This window comes from Schistocerca nitens, chromosome 3 (genome assembly GCF_023898315.1).
Source record: "Schistocerca nitens isolate TAMUIC-IGC-003100 chromosome 3, iqSchNite1.1, whole genome shotgun sequence".
Taxonomy (NCBI): Eukaryota; Metazoa; Arthropoda; class Insecta; order Orthoptera; family Acrididae; genus Schistocerca; species Schistocerca nitens.
Window position 1 is genome coordinate 142,736,092 of NC_064616.1, and position 6,470 is coordinate 142,742,561.

Below are 6,470 nucleotides of genomic sequence, written 5' to 3' on the forward strand. Positions count from 1 at the left end.
AGCAACTGTTTGTGTGTGGAGGCAGAAAATGCAGCACTTTTTGTCAACGACATCAAAACAGGTGTAATTACTCTGGGAGAGGTATTCTTAACAAGGTCTACATACCAGGAAAACCTGTTGTAGGCTACATCAAAGCTGCCCCTTAATCCCTGGGACCGGACTGCCGATACACAAGTGATTAGCTGCGTTGGAGTAGATACGCGATCCACTGTCCCAGTGCTGCTATAAATCCTTGCTCCCTTCATAAACGAGTCATATAACAACAATACTGGGGATTCAAACTCTCTTATATCTATTTATGACCGGCAAGGCGCACCCTAGCCAACAAAAGCATGTGAATTATATTACATCGTACGATATTTTTTATGAGTGCAGAGCTCATTCTCTTATTTGAACATGGCATCTCAGAACGTCAAAATTAGCCAGTCACGTCCAGTGTAGTCCAGCACCATCTGCTGAGTGTATTGTGTACCTGAGGAGCTGGAGCGTTTCTTCGTACTTGCCAGTGACGACAGGGTAAACCGTGGCTTTCAGTCGTCCGAGCTCTCGTGACCACGCCTGCCGCTGCCTGTGGACTGAGGTCGCTAACTCCAAGCACATTGTGAGACAAGGCGTGGCTTAGACGTTTTCTATCTGCAGTTCCACCTCCCAACACAGAATCATCAGTTTAAAATAGTCCACTTTACCTAATCTGAGAAGGGGATGTTGTTGTCCATAACCTGGAACTTCTCACACGAAATGTAGATAACTCCCCTTTATGCGTGTTTTTCTCGAACACACAAGAAATCGGAGAATATATTTGTTTTCACATCGGCAAAGTGTCGTTGCTTGTTGATTATTAGTGCCAAAATTCTGTACAAGAGTGTGGCATAAGCTACTTTTCCTCTAGTATTGTCTCACCAAGAAAAAAGAACTGTTTTTATCAGCCTAACATCTGTTATATCCTACATCACAGGACTAGAATTAAACTCGTTTTTGGCTCATGACCAAGACTAAGAACATGATCTACCTCCGTCACAAGATGACACATCACTTTTGAGTTCTATATGAAGTCTCTAAATGTAGCCAAATTGCAGCACAGAGGTGTTGTTAATATCATATTAATACAACGTACCACTTTATGAACCTGATAATACAGGCGATTTTATTAAAATGGTCTTCTCCCTGTGTGTAGGTGGGAGATTTTAATTTCGTTAAAAGATCTCGAGGCAACGAAAAAACGTCTGTCTATTGCTCCAACTAGTGAATGGTATCCATGACACTCTCGCCATTGTATCCACCCACCTGGCGGCTCGTCAATGACATCAACTGATTGCCTAATTAATTAAATTGGTCACAAGAGTCCCTTTGCGTGTTGAGTAATTTTTTCCTCTAGTCGGACTGCACTCGCCAGGTAACTTAAATGGGAATCCCAGGAGGGAAGGCGAAATTTCGTTTCTCACAGAGGCTCCAACAATACAAGGTAGACTTGGGACAGGAATGGAACAGAGCGTGTATACCAAGCGTTCTGGCCAAAATAGAGTTCGACGGTGAATCCACCCACGATACGTGTGGTATGATGTCTGAAGGTAGATTCACCAGTGGTAGGTCCAGGGCAGGATCAGGGGGTCTGCCGTTAGAACCCAGTACACATATGTACAGAAAAAGAAAACTGTTGCCCTAGGACTAGGTGGTTACAACTGTACTACAGTTGCAAGCGAATTTAGAATACATAGCCAGAAGTGCTTCCCCCATGAACCATGGACCTTGCCGTTGGTGGGGAGGCTTGCGTGCCTCAGCGATACAGATAGCCGCACCGTAGGTGCAACCACAACGGAGGGGTATCTGTTGAGAGGCCAGACAAACGTGTAGTTCCTGAAGAGGGGCAGCAGCCTTTTCAGTAGTTGCAGGGGCAACAGTCTGGATGATTGACTGATCTGGCCTTGTAACATTAACCAAAACGGCCTTGCTGTGCTGGTACTGCGAACGGCTGAAAGGAAGGGGAAACTACAGCCGTAATTTTTCCCGAGGACATGCAGCTTTACTGTATGATTAAATGATGATGGCGTCCTCTTGGGTAAAATATTCCGGAGGTAAAATAGTCCCCCATTCGGATCTCCGGGCGGGGACTACTCAAGAGGACGTCGTTATCAGGAGAAAGAAAACTGGCATTCTACGGATCGGAGCGTGGAATGTCAGATCCCTTAATCGGGCAGGTAGGTTAGAAAATTTAAAAAGGGAAATGGATAGGTTAAAGTTAGATATAGTGGGAATTACTGAAGTTCGGTGGCAGGAGGAACAAGACTTTTGGTCAGGTGATTACAGGGTTATAAATACAAAATCAAATAGGGGTAATGCAGGAGAAGGTTTAATAATGAATAAAAAAATAGGAGTGCGGGTTAGCTACTACAAACAGCGTAGTGAACGCATTATTGTGGCCAAGATAGACACAAAGCCCATGCCTACTACAGTAGTACAAGTTTATATGCCAACTAGCTCTGCAGATGATGAAGAAATTGATGAAATGTATGACGAGATAAAAGAAATTATTCAGGTAGTGAAGGGAGACGAAAATTTAATAGTCATGGGTGACTGGAATTCGTCAGTAGGAAAAGGGAGAGAAGGGAACAGTGTAGGTGAATATGGATTGGGGGGAAGAAATGAAAGAGGAAGCCGCCTTGTAGAATTTTGCACAGAGCATAACTTAATCATAGCTAACACTTGGTTCAAGAATCATAAAAGAAGGTTGTATACCTGGAAGAATCCTGGAGATACTAAAAATATCAGATAGATTATATAATGGTAAGACAGAGATTTAGGAACCAGGTTTTAAACTGTAAGACATTTCCAGGGCAGATGTGGATTCTGACCACAATCTATTGGTTATGAACTGCAGATTGAAACTGAAGAAACTGCAAAAAGGTGGGAATTTAAGGAGATGGGACCTGCAGAAACTGAAAGAACCAGAGGTTGTAGACAGTTTCAGGGAGAGCATAAGGGAACAATTGACAGGAATGGGGGAAAGAAATACAGTAGAAGAAGAATGGGTAGCTCTGAGGGATGAAGTAGTGAAGGCAGCAGAGGATCAAGTAGGTAAAAAGACGAGGGCTAATAGAAATCCTTGGGTAACAGAAGAAATATTGAGTTTAATTGATGAAAGGAGAAAATAGAAAAATGCAGTAAATGAAGCAGGCAAAAAGGAATACAAACGTCTCAAAAATGAGATCGACAGGAAGTGCAAAATGGCTAAGCAGGGATGGCTAGAGGACAAATGTAAGGATGTAGAGGCTTGTCTCACTAGGGGTAAGATAGATACTGCCTACAGGTAAATTAAAGAGACCTTTGGAGATAAGAGAACCACTTGTATGAATATCAAGAGCTCAGATGGCAACCCAGTTCTAAGCAAAGAAGGGAAGGCAGAAAGGTGGAAAGAGTATATAGAGGGTTTATACAAGGGCGATGTACTTAGGACAGTATTATGGAAATGGAAGAGGATGTAGATGAAGATGAAATGGGAGATAAGATACTGCGTGAAGAGTTTGACAGAGCACTGAAAGACCTGAGTCGAAACAAGGCCCCGGGAGTAGACAACATTCCATTAGAACTACTGATGGTCTTGGGAGAGCCAGTCATGACAAAACTCTACCATCTGGTGAGCAAGATGTATGAGACAGGCGAAATACCCACAGACTTCAAGAAGAATATAATAATTCCAATCCCAAAGAAAGCAGGTGTTGACATGTGAAAATTACCGAACTATCAGTTTAATAAGTCACAGCTGCAAAATACTAACGCGAATTCTTTACAGACGAATGGAAATACTGGTAGAAGCGGACCTCGGGGAAGATCAGTTTTGATTCCGTAGAAATATTGGAACACGTGAGGCAATATCAACCTTACGACTTATCTTAGAAGAAAGATAACCTACGTTTCTAGCATTTGTAGACTTAGAGTAAGCTTTTGACAACGTTGACTGGAATACTCTCTTTGAAATTCTGGAGGTGGCAGGGGTAAAATACAAGGAGCGAAAGGCTATTTACAATTTGTACAGAAACCAGATGGCAGTTATAAGAGTCGAGGGGCATGAAAGGGAAGCAGTGGTTGGGAAAGGAGTGAGACAGGGATGTAGCCTCTCCCCGATGTTATTCAATCTGTATATTGAGCAAGCAGTAAAGGAAACAAAAGAAAAATTCGGAGTAGGCATTAAAATTCATGGAGAAGAAGTAAAAACTTTGAGGTTCGCCGATGACATTGTAATTCTGTCAGAGACAGCAAAGGACTTGGAAGAGCAGTTGAACGGAATGGACAGTGTCTTGAAAGGGGGATATAAGATGAACATCAACAAAAGCAAAACGAGGATAATGGAATGTAGTCAAATTAAATCGGGTGATGCTGAGGGGATTAGATTAGGAAATGAGACACTTAAAGTAGTAAAGGAGTTTTGCTATTTAGGGAGTAAAATAACTGATGATGGTCGAAGTAGAGAGGATATAAAATGTAGACTGGCAATGGCAAGGAAATCGTTTCTGAAGAAGAGAAATTTGTTAACATCTAGTATAGATTTAAGTGTCACGAAGTCGTTTCTGAAAGTATTTGTATGGAGTGTAGCCATGTGTGGAAGTGAAGCATGGACGATAACCAGTTTGGACAAGAAGAGAATAGAAGCTTTCGAAATGTGGTGCTACAGAAGAATGCTGAAGATAAGGTGGGTAGATCACGTAACTAATGAGGAGGTATTGAATAGTATTGGGGAGAAGAGAAGTTTGTGGCACAACTTGACTAGAAGAAGGGATCTGTTGGTAGGACATGTTTTGAGGCCTCAAGGGATCACAAATTTAGCATTGGAGGGCAGCGTGGAGGGTAAAAATCGTAGAGGGAGACCAAGAGATCAATACACTAAGCAGATTCAGAAGGATGTAGGTTGCAGTAGGTACTGGGTGATGAAGAAGCTTGCACAGGATAGAGTAGAATGGAGAGCTGCATCAAACCAGTCTCAGGACTGAGGACCACAACAACAACAACAACAACAGCCAGAAGTGACGTCGTGATAACGTGAACAGAAGTGTTAGCATCTTCTATCTTTGCAGTAAGTTACATATAAATGCAGATTTGAAAGCAGGTCGCTCTGTAACATAGCAGATGTGTGAATGTATTGGGGAGGTACATAGGTGGGTCGAACTGCTCGTTTTGTACGATACTTGTAACCTGTGCTGAATGGAGATGCTGTCACATTCATTCCTGAATCAGCAACGTTATGCGGTTCAACATGTGATGTGGGGGAGATTTGGTTAGCGCTCCCTAAACAAAGTGATGCGAGACTAGCATCTTTTAAAGGTTGGTCTTTAGCTATTGAGCAACATCCTGATAAATTAAGTGAAACTGGATACTTCTGTGATGGTGAAGGAGATGAAATCATGTGTTGAAATATTGGGATGAAACGAATAACCCATGGGCTGAAAACGTTGTGTGGTTTTTCATACAAGCTAATATGAAGGTTTTTACTGAAAGACAATTAACAGCAGAAGTTCCGTCTTCTGTTCTCTGGGTATATAACAGACCACAATCTTTAATGAGTTTTGTGTGCCTATACATGGATGGATTGAGATCTTAAAAGGTAGACTAAATTTACATCTACCTCTACATGCATACTTTGCAAGCCATCGTACAGTGCGTGGCGGAGGGTACCCTGTACCACTACAAGTCATTTCCTTTCCTATTCTACTCGCAAATAAAGTGAGGGAGAAAAGACTGTCTATATGCCTTCGTATGTTCGTTAATTCCTTGTATATTATTTTCTTGGTCCTTACGCAAAATGCATGATGACAGCAGTAAATTTTGTCAATAGTGTTCCTCGAAAAGAACATCGCTATCCCTCCAGGGATCTCATTTGAGTTACCCTGCAAATGTAATCCGACTGCAGGAAAAAATACTCGCCACTGAAAGGTACTCAATTTAATCAATTAGATAATCAACACTCGTCACTGTCGCTGTTTGGCTACCGTAAGCCGACGAGTCATTTGACTAGCTTAAGAGAGTTCGAAAGTGAGGAGGTGTCCTGTGACAGAGGTAAAGCATACTTTAGCACTCCGTCATGAACCAAAAAGGAGTTTAATCTTTCAGTTCTGTGACGCAGGACGTACCAGATATTAAACTGATAAGAACAGATTTGTTTTACGGGATAAGAGAATACGTAGGGAAATACAGCTTATGCCACAGTATTGTATAGGATGTTCACACTAAGAATCAACAAGTAATCATATGCTAGTGATGTGGAAATTCGAATCCAAGCGGTGCCTGCTTATCTCGCAGTGTGCTAGGGGTTAGCGACGGCGGTCCGCGGTTCGCGCCAGGCGCAGTCACGAGGGCTCGGCCGATGGAAGAGGCGGCTCACCTTGTCGCGGCTTCCAGGGACAAGGAAAGGCTGCGTCTATCGGTTCTTGAGGTACACAATACGGTCGATAGATGACGCTGGATTAGACTGAAGATGACTG

The 6,470-nt window shown here is 42.5% G+C and overlaps 1 pseudogene; it reads right to left on the reverse strand.

Moving 5' to 3' along the window:
• Nucleotides 1-6,017: 6,017 nt before the first annotated feature.
• LOC126250430 (U2 spliceosomal RNA) lies at nt 6,018-6,166 on the reverse strand (annotated as a pseudogene).
• Nucleotides 6,167-6,470: the final 304 nt, after the last annotated feature.